This window comes from Ixodes scapularis, unplaced genomic scaffold (assembly GCF_016920785.2).
Source record: "Ixodes scapularis isolate PalLabHiFi unplaced genomic scaffold, ASM1692078v2 PGA_scaffold0__279_contigs__length_252992795, whole genome shotgun sequence".
NCBI lineage: Eukaryota > Metazoa > Arthropoda > Arachnida > Ixodida > Ixodidae > Ixodes > Ixodes scapularis.
In genome coordinates this window covers 250,218,208-250,235,616 of record NW_024609835.1, presented here as the reverse complement: position 1 = coordinate 250,235,616, position 17,409 = coordinate 250,218,208, and the positions used below count along the sequence as shown (strand labels likewise).

The window sequence follows — 17,409 nt, the reverse complement described above, 5'->3', positions numbered from 1 at the left end:
CGTGCACCAGCTGAAAAGGTGGAATCCCAGTGGTTTCTTGAACCGCCATGTACGCAAACGTGATTTAGGGCAACACCACATCTTACTACTTATGTTCCACGTCCATGTACATCGAGATCATCAAAAATAATCCCTGGAGATGGGTAACAAGAGGGACGGGACCAACACAAATCTCCAAACACAGCTAGGTGACTGGAGCGCGACCGAAAAAAATTCGCCTGGTCCGGGTATCGAACCCGGGACCTCTCTATTTCCAGTGGAGCGCTCTACCAATTGAGCTAACCAGGAGTTAGACGTCAGTAGAGTGAACAGGTTTTATCAGCTACCACCAGCTTGACACCAACAAGGGTGAAAGGCTTGCATTTTAACCTTATGATTATAATGCAATTAAATGCAAAAGTTCAAGCGGGCTGGACAAGAATGACGAAAATAATCCCTGGTGAAGGGGATCAAGAGGGACAAAGGACAAACACAAATCTCCAAGCACATCTAGGTGACTGCTGCGGGACCGAAAAAACCCGCCTGGTCCGGGTTCCTTGTCCAGCTCGTTTGCACCTTCGCATTTAGTATCGATTATAATCATAACCTTAAATATCCTTATAATGATAACCTCCCAACAGACGTGATGAGGTGTCCTTCGGCGGTGCGTATTTGTGGACCTTTCCAAGGCATCAAGACTTTCCAAAGTCGGCGAGACAGCTTCCCACTCAAAACGAAGTAATCTGCTTCGGTGTCCACGAGTGCCGACGCGCTGTAGCCGTCGATGACAACTGGGACAAGCAGCGAGAGCGAAGGGTGGTAATCACCGAGCATGAAACAAGAAAGGTTCGACCTCGAAGGGAATGATGAAGAAATATTTACAGTGAATATTCTTTTCCATCATTAATCTAAATGCGCGGAGCATCCTGGTTAAACTGGTTGATTTAGAAACCGTCCTTGTCGAACATGACCCTTCTATTGTAATTACAACCGAGACGTGGTTGTGTGCTTCTGTTTTGGATGATGAAATTGTTCCACCGGGGATCAGTATCAGCAGAAAATATCGCGCGAATAGAGAAGGTGGAGTGGCCATTTTAGTGAAAAACTTTTCCTGTCTTCTGATAGACGACACTCCTGACATTGAGAGCGTTTGGTGCATACTAACACTGACAAAGTCGGAGATCATTATTGGCGCAGTTTATTGTCCAGCTGGTACGAATCTTGACTACGTTCAGAATCTATACGACTTTCTAATAAAACTGTGTATTGATTCAAAGAAAATAAAAATTGCAGGCGATTTCAATGTCAGCGAGGTTGATTGAGATGCATAGTTATCTGGTGCTCGTGATATTTTACTCTATTTGGCTTTGAATGATATGACGCTTTCGCATGGTTAGACTCAACTTGTTAAGGAATTTACAAAAATTCAAGGACGCAAATTCATGCACGATTTATTTTTCTTAAGCGACAGCATGCTGTTATATTCTTATGAATGTCGAGTCTTGCTATGTATATTGTATCACTATATGTTAATTTAGTCGCTAGATTTCAATGAAAATTGTTTTGGCGCGTTATGAAAACACTGCCTACGGATAGTTTAAACATGCGGATGACGTGGTAATTTTAGACATACTCGTTTCTTCATACGACTTCTTCAAGCATATTAGTTTGGGATTTAATCTAATGGTGAGCAACTGTGGTTTAAATTTAAAGAGATAGTTATCTACTACATTACTTAGTATGTCCCGGAAAAGGTGAGAAGAATCCACAATAATAATCCGTGGATCAGCAGAGAAATGATGTATAAAAACAAAAAGTTCTCCATATGGAAAATGATCGCTCGGTCACAGGGCGCGTCAGTGCGTGGTAATTTAAGGTGTCTGATTAAGGCTCGGAAAACAATGACACAAAAGTTCAAGTACCACTTTTGTAATGTAACCATGACAGGGTTACATTTCGCCACGAAAATCTAGAATGTCTAAACTTCCAGTAGATGACCCGGTTGTAGGTCGACATAGCAAACCCATTTAATGCATTTTTCCTGCGGTATTTTTTTAGCGAGGACGGCGCGGTACTCGAATTCGGTGAAGTCACCACGATAACACAAATTGCTTATGTGGAACAGTCCGAGGAAGAAATTTTCTCATTGCTTCTTGATGTAAGTCCAGCTAAAGTGTGAGGACCAGACAAAATTTCAAATTCATTCTTTAAAAAGCATGCTGAATGGTCGTCTGGTTTTGTTACCAATTGAAAGAACCGGCTGACACCAGAGCATGTGCAGATGCACCGCACTCCCCTACCTGGACTAGATTTCAAGCTTTGCTGGGTACCAAGCCATGTTGCTATCGTCAATAATGGGGAGGTGGTTAAGCTAGCCGCCTCTATCAAGGATAGCCTGAAGCTATCCCTTGGATTGCCAAATGAAGATTTTAAGCCAGTTTTTAAAGATCAATTTATTATGCTTGCCAGTCAGAATGGGATATGGAAACTGACAATAAGCTACGTGATATCGAACCTTCTTCAGGGGAGGAAAGAGAGCTTCATCACAGAAACCGTTTCCATGAAGTCTTCAGTTCCCGGTGAAAAATTGTTCACAAGTGCTTAACAGATCTGTATTTTCTTTGTGGTAAAGATACCCTTCAGTGCGAGCATTTCGGCAAAGTTGTGACTGTGTTGCACATTCTACAGCACTGCATGTAGTCAACAACGACGAGCGTGCTTCCGAGGTCCTTTTAGATATTCGTTTCACACTGCCTACCTTCTTGTTGATCAACCTCTTGTTCCTTTTCGGCGTGATTTAGGGTTTCTTAAATAGGCACTGAAGTCAAAATCCCAAAATGACAATCGTACGTAGTTTATTTCCTCGGTGAAAGCGTGTTAAAAGATCGCGACATGCAAATTTTAGGAAGAATTTTCTTCCGAGTGAAGTGGTCGACGAAGGGCGCTTGTCGGCGAGTTGCAAGCGACGGCTTTGCCCGCGGAGGGAAAGAGGAGTCTTATCCGAAGTGTACCTATCAGACTCTCTTCAAAACAAGTGATAACAAAATCAATCGGAATCTGCGCGTATTGTAGGGCTTCCATTGGTCAACACAATGTAGTCTGCGAGAAAAAAGAATTTACATGTTTTTCTCCTGCCCTCAGAGTTTTGTAACATAGGACGTGGTATGTGCACGAACTAACACATTTTAAACAATATAAGATTAAAAACGACCTTTTTCAAAAATGACTTCAGCGCTCCTTTAAATTAGGGGGGGGGGGGGAGGGGGAGGAGAGGTAGGAGGAAGGGAGGAGAATGAGAGAAGGAAGAGGGAGGAGGAGAAGGAAGGGAGGACGGAGGAGGAAGGGAGGGGGAGAGGGTACGGATTAGGAGGAAGGCATACCCTCCTCTTCATACCATCCCCTCTTTCTCCTCAACAGCTGCGCTCTAATTCGCCGTTGATATTTAGTGGTAAAAAGATGCCGGAATCTGCAGCCATAATAAATTTAGTGTGCTTGCCCTATTGAAAACCCGTCTATAGGGCCTACCAGGATTTCTTAAATGTTTTGACGTATCCTTCAAAACTTTTTGAGGGACTTAGATTTTTGTCTAAGTTTTCTAAGGGGCCTCACGTTCCCCTAAACATTTTCTGAGGGCTGTTGAAGACCATTAATGGCTGTTTTTAGAGGCCTGTAGGGTCTTTACCTATCTTTTCCATGAAAGGACGACACCCATCAAAAACGTTTTAACGGGTCTGTGGGAAAGATCGCGTGACCCTTCAGGATATATGCGTCCGGAACGCAGCTTGGCCATTTGTAACGGGCGACCGCAACGAGCGGACCCGCAGTGTCGCCTCCCCGTTTCGTAGGTGCTACCTGTCTTCGAGAGCAGCTTAGTGTGCGGATCAAAGAGAAGGTCTCTCAGTGCCCTGTTTCTTGCGCCTCTCCTTTCTTTCCGGCTTCAGAAGCTCACCAGCGAGCGAAAAGGACACTGGAGACGCCACCACGACGACACCAGGGACGGCGTCGTGACCGTGCTCAGGATTTCTTAACGGCGGAGGAAGTTAGTTTCGCGTTTGTTATTTTCACTAAACGTGCTACTGAGAGTGTGTATGTGTGCGTGTGGTGCACCTCGGACTTATTAGTTGAACTACCGTCTATCTCAAAACTTTACCCAGCAACATTGTGAGTAAATCGAGAGATATTTCTTTGCGACAAAGAACTCGGTCGTGCCTATTTGGTCTGATCGCTTTTCTCTGTAGCGGCTTGCAGTCTGGTTCGAGTACAGTGGACAGCGATATGAGCTGGAATGCCCGAGTGGCGAAAAAGCTGTGCAGCCCACGCTGCTTAGCAGGAAGCCTGCCAAGCGGCGGAGTGACAGCGACGGTGTTCAGATTCGTGCACGTAACCCCCGCGCCCGATATCTCCCTTCTCCACTGCACCCATGATAGCGTGCGCGTCAGATGCGCGCATCTGATGGCGCGCACATCGCTACCAAAACTAATTGTCGATGTCATAGGCGCGGCGGAAGGAGAGAAGGGAAATTCACCGCGCGCGCAGCTCAGGATCATCTGTTTGGCGTCGTACCATGTCGTTGGTGTTCACTGCGCCTAGGAAGCACTCGTCGTCATCGTCATCGGTGCTGCCGGGAGGTGTCTCGACAAGGTCTCTGGAAAGGGTCGGCGTCGCTGTGCTTGCGGCCTGACTTGTAGGCCACAGTCATGTTGAACTCCTGCAGTCGGAGGCTCCATCAAGTGAGGCGCCCGGAAGGGTCCTTGAGGTTCGTAAGCCAGCAGAGCGAGTGGTGGTCCGTGACAACGTGGAACGGACTCCCATACGAGTACCGGCTAAACTTTGTGATTGCCCAGATGACCGCAAGACATTATTTATCAGTCGTGGAGTAATTTATCTCCGCCTTGGACAGTGTCCGGCTTGCGTAAGAGATGACTCGCTTGGGGCCTTCTTGCACTTGAACCAGTACTGCGCCAAGTCCTGCGTTACTTCCATCTGTGTGAATCTTAGGTTCCGCATTATGATCTAAGTGTCCAAGAACAGGAGTTTGGAGTAGTCACTTCAGGTCATCGAATGTCTGCTGCTGCTCCTCTGCCCATTCAAACTTCTTGGCGTCCTTCGTAAGGTTTGTGAGCGGTGCTGAGATCCTTGCGAAATTGCGAACGAAGCCTAGATAGTACGGACATAGTCTAAGGAACCTTCGCACGGCTTTCTTGACTGTCGGCGCTGGAAATGCCGCGACGCGCGAGTCTTCTCTGGGCCTGGACGAACGTCATCGTTGCTAAACACGTGGCCTAGGAGCTTCAGCTCGTCATAGGCGAACCGGCACTTTGACGGCTTGAGGGTGAGTCCGGCGGTCTGTACAGATTTGAAACAGCTCGAAGCCGTCGCAAGTGTTCATCGAAGTCACTTGAAAACACTACGACATCGTCAAAGTAGACAAGACAGCTCTGTCACTTCAGTCCTGCCAGTACAGTGTCCATGACACGCTGGAAAGTTGCTGGCGCCGAGCATAATCCGAACGGCATCGCCTTAAACTCGTACAATTTATCCGGTGAGACGAAAACTGTATTCTCTCGGTTCAGTTCGTCGACTTCGAACTGCCAGTAGCAGCTCTTCGAGTCCATCGATGAAAAATATCAAGAGTGGTCCAGCCGTCCTAGCGTGTCATCGATGAGGCGGAGTGGATAGACGTCTTTCTTCGTTACCGCATTCAGCTGCTGGTAGTCCCACGCAGAACCTAAGCGTTCCGTCTTTTTTTTAACCAGCACGACTGGCGAGGCCCACGGACTGCTTGAAGGTTGGATTATATCGTCATTCAACATTTCTTGCACTTGTTCCTCGGGGACCTTCCTTTCTTTTACGAAGACTCTCTCGGCGATCGATTCACAGGGAGAGCGTCGTCCTCGGTAACGATGCGGTGCTACGTAACAGTGGTTTGGCGCACCTTCGACGACGTCGCGAAGCAGTTGCTGTATTCGGAGAGGAGGTTTAAGTTAGTGAGTAATATTTATTTTCAGAAATATTGTGCCGACGACACCAGGCGAAACGCTTCCATGAGGTAGCTGGTCCGGGTCTGGTGCCCTGCACTTACAGGGCATGGTAAAAACGACAACCACTACACACTACACTTTTTTCTAAATAAAACAAACGCGTACATCCTTTTTTGTTAAACAGTAAATATCATTCTGGTCTATATTGAACTTGTTAAGTTATGTAGGCAGGGTATGCGTACAAAAATGAGGCACATTCCACAACTCTTTGCTTCTGACTAGGATGGAAGATTCACGTTTCGTCAGGTGGGATACATTAGACAAAAATAAAAAAAAACTCATCGGTCGAAAATAAAGAAGAACATAGCAAACAGTACTCCTGTGCACTGGCAATCCTCATGACATTGAATTTAAGAAATAGTGGTTCCGTATGAGTGTAGTAAGGCACGTTTACAATAAAACGCAGCATTTTTTTTTGTAGGATCGTAAGTTTGTTAATATTAGATTTAATTGTTGTACTGTAAGCCAAATGACAATAGTCAATTTGTGAGCTAAGCAGGGCATAATAAATTTGCATTTTATTATTTACTTCACATACTATTCCAACAACTTTTGACAGTTTCTTAACAAAGTATTCGATGTGATTATCCCATTGCATATGTTCTGAAAAAAATGACACCTATTGTTCTTTGCTTTTGAAGTTTTTCAATCTGGTCGGTGCCAATCTCTAGAGCATAATTACCGATAACATGCTTATTTACAGGTCTAAACAAAATTGCTTTAGACTTTCCGTTGTGTATTTTATTGTTGACCACGAAAGAAACTTTTCCAGAACTAAGTTTCCCATGAGTATAAGTTCATCCATATTCCATGCAGATAGAACTACACTCGTGTCGTCTGCAAACATTATAAAACGTGCTTGGTTGCAAATATTGGCTAGATCATTTATATACAGATTGAACAGCAGAGGGCCAAGTATGCTGCCTTGGGGCACACTAAACTTCAAGCTTTGCAAAGAGGAAGCTTGGTCATTCACTGAGACGCATTGCTTAAGATGTTCTAAATAAGAATGAATAAGCATCAAAGGCGTGCCATGTATGCCATGACACGAACGTTTATCAAGGAGCGTTGAATGGTTAAGAAAATAAAACGCTTTACTAAGATCAATCAATATTTCCAGTGTCAGTCGTTTGCATTTTATATTGTGTAATATTATTTATTTCTGTGATATCAAAGCGCTTTCCGTGAATTTTCCCTTGCGAAATCCAAACTGGGTGTCAGTTAGCACTAATTTCTGGGTAAAAAATGTGTCTAAACAATATAATATAATTTTTCCAGCCTTTTGGAAAATATTGGAAGAACCGAGATGGGTCTGTAATTGGTAACTAAATGTTTGTCTTCATCTTTATGCAAAACTTAAACTTTCGCAAGTTTCATGTTATTCGCAAATTGGCCACTCGACAATGTTAAGTTACGTATATATTCCAAGAGTGGGGCCACCACATCGATTACAAATCTAACGGGCTTTATTTGTATATCGTCTATGTCATGGCTTTTACTGTTCTTCAATCCCATAAATAACCGGATCACTTCCGATTCGTCTGTCGGTTGTAGGAAAATTCTGTCTGCTACACGGTGCAAGATAAACGAGGAAGCATGCTCGGTGTGCGCGCTAGAAGACAGGTTAGTTAATTGTCTGTTAAAGAGCTCAGATAGCTGTATTGTGGACACGCTTTCACCAGAAAGTGAAAGTTCATCTGTTGATTTTTCTGCTTGGTGCGTTTAAGCACTTCGTTTATCGACTGCCAAGCAATTGCAGGACGTTCCTTGTGAGCGTCATGAAAAAGACGTTTGTGATATTCTGTTTTTTTTGTTGTTTTTTTATTTAGTGCAGATGTGGGTTGATTGCGATACTTTTTTGAGACTGCATGGTAACCGTCAACTTTTCAACAAAGGTACGCCTGATATAAGCGATGTTTTTTTTTTTCTTATCCTTGTTAAAATAGGTGGCGTGACCCATGGTTTTATTTATTTTTTAGCAATAACCGTCTTATATGGAAACGATGCGATGTATATTGTCTTAAAAATAGTTTTGAAACAATCATATCCTTCGTTCACGCATTGCTTTGAGAAGACCGAAGTCCAGTCTGTTTGCATGACTGTGCTTCGAAAAGGCCGCAGTTGGCAGTTGGTTATTGTTTGAAAAGCTAAGCGTCTATCGATGCTCCACGATAAATCACGGGTTTGAAAACAAAAAAGAATTGGTAAATGATCGCTTATGTCACTACTAATGGTACCTGCCCTGCGAACTATAGTATTTATACTGGTACTAACCACGTCGATACAACTTGCCGAAGACCGGGTAATTCAGGTGGGGGACACAATCAGATTGCGTAAACCACTACTACTGAGTGTACTACTGAGTCGTGACGAAAGAGAAGAGTTTTCTGAACTATTTACATTTAAGTCCCCACCCAGAACAAGTGATTTCAGTTCAAGGATCTGAAATAAAGATACCTCTTAAGAAAAGACAAAATATTATTAAAGTTACCAGCTGGCGGTCGATACATAACAGAAAGCAGCTGACGTCTGTGTTTCACCGTTACGATGTCATAGTCGTCTGTAATTTCGGTAAAGGCATCGAGTACTTCGCATCTAATATCCTGTCTGCCATAAATACAAACACCTCCCCCTCGTTTTCCGCTTCGATTCAAAAAGAAGCGATTGTAACCCGTCACGATAAGAACATCGTGATCTGTTATGTACCATGTTTCGGCAAGCCTCACCACTTGAAACGTAACACAGAGTTCACCTAAAAGAGTAATGAAATTATCACTTTGACATTCATCAGCTGCCATCATTTTGGGCCTGGAAGCTTGGGCTTAACGTCGAGCTGCTTTGGCGGCGCACTGTCTTGCTGAGGTGGCGAAAATTTTTCAGCGATCACGGCGATTTCGGCGGAGTTTCTGAGTTCCTCAACGTGGCCCACAGCTGCACCTTTCGTGACGTGTTGCCTTTCTTGTCAGAAGTTCATCATGAGGACCACAGTGCGCCCATCCTGAATTTCAGCTACTCCTCTTGCGACGCTTATTCCTCTTCCTAGGAGCGATTGAAGATTGCCTTCCAGAAGAACTTCGTCGCAGGTCGCTGCATCAGCAAGGACGGGTACAACACTTGATCGCGGCGGCAGGTTCACGTGGCCAGCAGCGACTCGGACGGCGGCTGACGCCGTTTGGGATTTCTCTGAAGGCGAGGTGTTCGCAGGGCCAATCTGTTTTCTTCAAGGTCCATGACGGCGACGTATGCACACAGAAAGTTTATGCCGAGAATGACGTCTCTGAAACAGTCTTGTAGAACGACGACTTTCACAGGACACGTCTCGCCGTAATTTCGACGCGAGCAATGCACCTTCAGACAGGCATGATCAAGTGTTTTAAAGCGGTTCGTATCTGCAGCCCATCCCATGGCGTCGTCACTTTTCGAAGGCGGCGAGAGCGCCTCCCATTCAAGACTGAGTAGTCTGCTCCGGTGTCCACGACTGCCGGTGCGTCATGGCCGTCGATAACAACATTTAAGTTGTCGGGCACCATTGCAGGAGCGTTGTTGCGATGCGTGACGTCGGAAGGGTGGGGACGCTTGGGCGTTCGTGGAGGCTCTTTACGTCGCCGTTCTAAGGCAATTCCACCTCCAGGGGTTGCCGCGCTTAGTTTTCCCCGCGCGACGAGGGCGACAGGCTCTCACGGCGGGGTCGGTGCATCGGCGAAGCTGGACGTCATGGTGACGGCGACCGGGACCCGCGACGAGGTGCAGGCAGGGGGACTGAGGTCGTCGGAGGTACTCTTTAACCTGTTGTGGTCGATCACTGTAGCGTGGGCGTGGGTCGTTTGGGTGGAAGCCGCGCAGCCCTATCTGCCAGTAGGGCAACGGCTGTAGATACGGTCGGCCTTCCCGCAGTGGTAGCAAAACGGACGTCCATCGGCCGTCCTCCACACTACGGTCTTCCTCGGCGAGAGTTGCTCCGGAAGGACGTACTGGACTTGTCCTTCTTGGCGTCGAGGACAGTGCGGCATCGGAAGGTGACGTCTGGGTGGTGCCGTGACCTGGCGGTTAGCTTGCGGCGGTCGTCGGGCCATCGCGGCGTAGCTAAACGTTGGTTCTTCTGGCGTCGTCGTGTTCATGAGAACTTTGTTGGAAGGCCTGGTGAACCTCCTATCGGATGACCTCGGCGAGCGAGAACCAGGCCGGGCGTCCAGCAGAGTTTGCAGCAGCTTTTTTAGCTCTCCCCGTACGACGTCACAAATCATCTCCCGAATTCCAGTCAGGATGTAGCCGCGGACGAATGCCGATGTCGAGGGGGCAAAGACGCCGGGGTGCCGCTGGTAGTGGGTTGCCCTTGCCCGGATGCCACGCTTGACGTTCGTCGCCTCGGTTACAGATCCTTGAACGGTCGTCGGTGGGTTGCGTTCGAATCCACCGAAGATGTCGTCCTTCACTCCACACGTTAGAATAAGCAGCTTCTTTTCCTCGGTGGCCTTAGGGTCGGCGCTGGAGCACAGGCGCAAGACGTCTTCCACAGAGATCGTGATGCTCTCATTGGGGCCTTGGGTCCTCGATGACAGCAGATGGTCGACACTCTCTCTTCGGTGTTGACTGGGGAACGTTCGCGTCAGCTAATTCTTGCAAAGCCCCCCCCCCCCTTGCACCCCCCTAAAGTGAGGGAAGCTTTGTGGTTTTCGAAGCAGCGCCTTGCAGTACCTTCCAGCGATAAATAGTGGTTCTGCAGGCGCTCTTCGTAATTCAACCCGTTGTGGCGGGCCACGCGATCGCACTGGTTGATCCAGTCTTCGGCGTCCTCATAGATCTCGCTGAGAAAAGGAGCAGGTGTCCGTAAAGCGACGGGCAGGACGACGACAGGCTGTTCTTCAAACCATGCAGACCGCCAGACTCCCCTCAAGCCATCGAAGTGCCGGTTCGCCTATGAAAAACTGAAGTTCCTAGGCCACGTGGTTAGCGACGATGGCGTTCGTCCAGACCAAGAGAAGACTCGCGCCGTCGCGGCATTTCCAACGCCGACAGACAAGAAAGCCTTGCGAAGGTTCCTTGCACTATGTGCGTACTACCGGCTTTTTTTTCGCGATTTCGCAAGGCTTTCAGTCGTCTTGCCGCTACAACCTTCGTCTTCTGGACGTTCACTTCCAGCCAGGATACCGGAAGGGGGTGTGGACACCGATACGACGTCGTGGCCTCTGCGAGAAGCTTTTAAAGTGCTACTTTGAACCATACAAAGTCCTTCGACGCCTGTGAGATCTCAACTAAGAAGTCATGCTCCACAGAACGCATGCGTCATCGCGGCGCCGACAGCGACCCGAGGTGGTTACAGGCCCGTTAACACTCTTGCGACCTCTCAGAACTTGGTGTTTTGAAACTTCTTTCAACGGGAGGACACACTGGCGCCATCTATTGGGTAGCAATGTAAACTTGGCGGTCCGGCATATTTTCTATATCTCTCGCGCATTGTCCTTTCTTCCTTGGCTCGAAAAACTTCTGTCAACGTTATAAACGAGCCTTTCTTATAGGTATTACGCACATTTGGCCTCGGAGATCCCGCAAAATCTTTGCTCTTGTGAAATGCAGTTCCAGGGTCATCGCATAGATGGCGCCAGAATACCAGTGTGTTCCCTCGTCCTAAGAAATTTTAAGAGGCTTCAACAGATCTCGTCTCTCTCTGTCGTACTCGGTTGCGAGAGTGAACGGGCTTTAAGTCGTTCGACTCAAGAGATCCTATGCTCGATAGGAATCGGTATCAAAAGACTCTTTAGTTTACCGTCTTTATATTTCCTTTGTTTCGGTTTAGTTTCGTATGTTTTGTGTTACATCGGGGCAATGCGCTTTTTAAAAGGGGGAGTACTGCCGCGCACGCAGCTCGCCAAGTAGGCAACGTGCCCGTGGTCTAACGGTTATCATGCTTTTCTCCCACGCAAAACGCCGATGTTTGATGCCTGGCCACAGAAACACCTTTTTGTTGCTTCTGTAATGTCGCGTTCTGGTAAATTCGAGAACCTTGTTGCTAATTTAAAGTTAGAACGGTCTAAGCACCGAAGCTTTTACGCGTATTGTTCCAGAAGTCCACGCGTCTACATAAGGGGCTGCGCGTGGCAAGCCGAAGTCAGGCTCGCCATAGCTCTCGATCCTGCTGTTTCGCCAACATCGACGCCTGTGACGCCAACCTTCTTCTATTTTGTTTTTGGCACAAGTTCGCCCCATTAAAGGTTTAGTTTCTCTAGTTATTCGCCACCTCATCATGTGTCGTGTGTGACAATATCGCGCGGTGGTGCGTTCACGAATCTAAAGACCGCCGTTGCCGCTCCGCCGCTTGCCTCGCTGCCCGCTACACTGCGTGGGATGTACTGCTTGGTCGTCGCTGCCGTGTTCCAGCTCATATCGCTAGCCACCGTACACGTTGGTTTTTATCGTCTTTTTGAGTTACAACGTGCAAGTAAAACTCGATGTCTGACATAAAATTTCAATAACGTTTTAAACGGCGTTTTAGGAGCGAAGCTCCTTAGGGTCTAGCCTTGTCCGTCCGGTGTCCGTGCTCACATCGATTGCTATCCCATGTCTTCTTAAAAAAATTAAAAGTTTGCGCAGTCGAGAGGATTCGAACCTGTACGGGGAGACCCCAATGGATTTCTAGTCCATCGCCTTAACCACTCGGCCACGACTGCGGGACGAGTTGGGGGCTCTGAGATGTGGTAGTAACTCAAGAGCTGGCGATGTTATGGATGAAACGTTGCATGTAGCCGCTCAACGTCTATACAGGAGACGGCGCTGCGGTCAAATGTTCAAATGCGTATATAACCACGTTCCATACCACACATTCTCTTTCTGACATGGATGAAAATGAACGAAAAGCTCGGCATGCTGCGGCTCAGCGTCTAAGCAGACAGCAAGCTGCTCTGGAAACCAGGGCGCAAGAAGCTGCTGCAAAGCGCCAAAAACGCCAAGCGGACTAAAAAATCAGCACCATCAGCACTACCTATGAACAAAATCAGTATCATCAGCACCACCAGAGCTTCGCCCCAATCAACATCATTCAGCACGTGGAGATGCGGTAATTTTTGGTCTATGGTTCACAGTCCTTCGGGCGTCTAAAGGATCGAAGGGCTGAAGATGTTTGAAAGGCTGAAGGGCTTTAAGGGCTAAAGTGTCTGAAAGGTTGAAGGGGCTTAAAGGGCTGAAAGGGGTTTGAAATTCTGAAGGATTTGATGAGCTGAACGGTTTAAGGGCTAAGAGGATCCAATAACACATCAGGACTGAAGTGTTATTTTAATATGGTGGCTGGTTCTGTTGACTGCGCAATAAAAAAATGAAAGCCGTTTACAACTCCCTGTAACGCCGAATTAGAGCGCAGCTCTTGAGGAGGAGGAGGAGGGAAGGGTACTGGGGGTGGGTCAAGTGACCTCGGGTGGCGGGGGGGTCACGTGACCTTGTGGGTGTCACGTGACCTTGGGGTGTCACGTGAAGTCGGGGGGTCACGTGACCTGTGGGTTCACGTGACTATGCCGATGACGTCATCAGTGATGTCACTGATGGCGTCATCAGTGGCGATGCCGATGTGGATACCGATGACGTCATCAGTGATGATGCCGATGTGGATACCGATGACGTCATCAGTGACGTCACTGATGACGTCAGCAGTGATGATGACGATGACGATGCGGATGCCAGTGACGTCATCAGGGATGACGACGATGACGATGCGGTTGCCGGTAACGTCATCAGTGACGTCACTCATGTCTTCAGTGATGATGACGATGACGATGCGGATGTGGGTGACGTCATTAGTGACGTCACTGATGTCGTCATCAGTGGCAATGACGTCAACGGGTGGGTTACCCGTTGACGTCATCGCCTCGGTTACCGAGGTCACGTGACCCCCCCCCCCGGGGTCACGTTACCTCGGTAACCGTCGTGACTCTCGTGAGGGTGACCCTAGTAACCCCTCTGAGGGCAACTCTTGTGACCCTCGTGACAGAAACTCTCATAACCCTCGTGAGGGTAACTCTTATAACCCTCGTGACCCTCGTGAGTGTAACCCTTTTGAGGGTAACTAACCCTCGTGAGGGTTACGAGGGTTAGTAACCCTCGTAGCCCTCGTGAGAGTAACCCTCGTAACCCCTCACGAGGGTTACGAGGGTTACTCGCGGTTACGCCGACGGCGACGCCGCTCAAGCCGGGAATGGGTGCCTAAGAGCTGCGCTCTAAAACAGAAGCACTGTCGCGCTCAACGCACAGCCACCATTGAATTATGTGGCTTCATCTGTATTACATTCAAAGACAATATAAGCAAAGATTATATTTTATTGTGCTGTAGCGGCGAAAATCAACTTCATGTGACCCGATGTCACGTGAACAATGCACTTCAGTTTCTTCGTTAAAATTAGCGGGAAAATGAGCGTCGCATGACAAGTCTATTTTCTCTCCTTATCCCTCCCCCAATCCAATACGGTGCCCTCCCTCCCACCTCCCTGATCACGTGACACAGTAATTCAGTCCCCCACTAAATATAATAGAGAAATTTGCGTCATCTGGGAAACTCATTCTCTATTCACCATCCCTCCCTTTCCAATTCCCTCCCCTCTCCACTTGCCTTCCCTCCCATTTCTCGCTCCCCACATTGCCCACCCTTCCTCTTTCCGTGGGACCCCGATTGGCGTTCCCCTAAATTGATAAACATATATAGGGTCTTCGCTCCCGCAACGACTGTCTTCCAAACAATATATTCTTTTCAAAAGTCCACTAAAGAGACGCTGACATCTAGCCCCCCCCCCCCCTCTCCCGCCATTGTTTTTTTTTCTTTTTTTTTTCTTTTTTACAGCGCAGCTTTTAGGCGCCCGTTTTTGGCTTGAGCGGCGTCGCCGTCACCGTCGGCGTACCCGCGTGGTGCATTATGAGTAGGGTGTGTACTTTCCGGTGTTTATTTCTGGGAAAAATCGGCGGATGTTTTTCGGTGTTTATTTATTTTCGAAACACCGGAGTATTTCGGTGGAACGTCTCACGACAAGGCTAAAATCTGTGATTATCGGTGGAAAAAAAAATGCGATTGATCACGCACAGAGAGTTCCAATTTTATTCACATATTTTATACACTTATTGTCGAGGAAGCATCTATTTCTCACGCTTGGTTATTAAAGTAGATGCAAGCATACTTCGAGAGGCTTGCATCCGTCATGGCAGCACGTTCCTTGCGGTTCACAACCCGCAATTTTGAAAACGCACGTTCCACATTTGCGCCGGACACAGGAAATCCCAAAATGTCCAGCGAGGCTTGGGACAGTAGTGGCCAGTCAGGTAAATGAAGTTTTCAAAATAACACTGGATCAACGGTGCTAGTCACAGCCTACTGGCGGTAACAAAGAAACTCTGATTTTAGGTCACTCAGCTTGCGCTCGTCTCGGAGGACCAGCCGATAGATACTCATAGGGCACAAATCCCTCTGGCAGCTCCACTTTTATGCACGGATTAACAATTTGCACGTGGAACCAGAACGACGATTCCTCCATGATGAATGATGAAAAACCCCACGCCAACAAAACCTTTTTTCCGTTTCGCCAAAAGCCCATGGAAACTAAACAGATAACAATGAACGCATCTCAGTTCTCAAAGGTCAGTAGCCCTGTACGACACGGATGTTGGCAGTGTCTTCCAGGAACCAGAGCAACCTCTGAATACATGGCTTGCACCGACATCACTTGGCCAAACGCAATGGGGAAAGGTCACGTGAGAGCGTACCCTCCACTGCGTTAATTTTTCCACAAAAGGGGGCCATGGGAGACACAATGGGGGAAAGGCGTGTGAAAGCTTAACTTCCACTGCGTTAACTAGACGCTTTTGAGCCCCAGAAAGGAGGGCGGACTGACACTGGAAGAATGCAGGATCCACGAGATAACACGTTTGACGAATCTCTACGAAGAAAGGGTTTCGCTAGGTCGGTGTTTTTCGACCGGTGTTTTTCGGTTTTTTCCAGGACGAAAATATCCAACCACCGGTGTTTTTCGGTTTTAACCGATTTTGTATTTTCGTCACCGACGGATGTTTATCGGTGTTTTTCGGTTAAAACCGGAAAATACACACCCTAATTATGAGTAAATTTTCCCGCAGGAACGTGAGGTCCTTCCGAAGGACCTCGGGTTCCTTCGGGAGGACCTCGGGAGGACCTTGGGTTTCTTCGGGAGAACCTCGGGAAGACCTCAGGTTCCTTCGGGAGGACCTCGAGAAGACCTCAGGTTCCTTCGGGAGGACCTCGGGAGGACCTCGGGCTCCTTCGGGAGGACCTCGGAAGGACCTCGGGTTCCTTCGGGAGGACCTCGGGTTCCTTTGGGAGGACCTCGGGTTCCTTTTGGAGGACCTCGGGTTCCTTCGGGAGGCCCTCGGGTTCATTCGGGAGGACCTCGGGAAAACCTCGCGTACCTTCGGTGACCTCGGGGAGGGGGGGGTCACGTAACCACGTGACCCTCCCTTCCAAGAGGTCACGTGACCCCCCTCCTCAGGTCACGTGACCCCCCCCCCCTCTGTACGCTTCCCTCCTCCTCCTCACGAGCTGCGCTCTAATTCGGCGTTACAGAGAGTGGTAAACGGCTTTCACTTTTTTTTTCTTTTTTACTTGTTGTCTCGCAAATTTGTATAATGTCAGAAGTCTATTCAAACAATATTTTGCTTCAGAGTCACGTATAGTTTTATTAAGTTAAAAAAAAAACTGGTCGAAACCGAAACCAAGAAATGTGCACTTAGTTTCGGAAAAAAGAGTTGTCCGAAGTCAAGTGGCTATCGCATCCCACCCAGTTGTTGTTTTTTTTTTTTCGTTCCTCCGCTTCTCGGACGTGTGAAGCAGACGACGACATTGAAGACGCTGCTTGAACTGTTTGACGTGCGATTGTTTCGCACTTATGTCCCTTCCCCTCGCTGTTCTGTGCTTGAAGATCGATTAGCCGGTCCCCCGAACCACAGTTTCGGAGTAGCCGTCCCAGGTTCGTCGCAACGTTGGTCCGTCATACGTTGCCACCGTTTCGTTCAGCGAGCGGTGTGTCGCCATTTTGAGGATGACGTGCATTTCTATTTCCTGTGATCTGTGCAACAACTTTTTTCGACCTCCAAATTTACAGCTTCTTGAAGCCACAAAAAATGGGGTTCGTATTCTTTTCTATTTTTAATATCGAGTGTGCGCTTTAGGTGGCCCACGACTTTGAGTGGATTTGGTATGCATCAGTTTGAACGGCACGTGACCGGAGAAAAGAAAGCGAGAGCGCCTGAAACCACCCAATTCTCGACCAGTGGTTTTTGGGCTGAAATATTACGAATTTCTAGCAGAAAATTCTGTCCTGGGTAGTTCAGCTCTTGTTGGTTAGGTTCAAATAAAAACCTCGGCGAGCATAAATAGCCTGTCAGTGTC

The 17,409-nt window shown here is 47.8% G+C and overlaps 1 non-coding gene across 1 annotated transcript; it reads right to left on the bottom strand.

The window, feature by feature from the left end:
• Window positions 1–215: 215 nt before the first annotated feature.
• On the bottom strand, window positions 216–288 carry Trnas-gga. Its single transcript has one exon. It is a non-coding gene; the product is annotated as a tRNA-Ser (tRNA).
• Window positions 289–17,409: the final 17,121 nt, after the last annotated feature.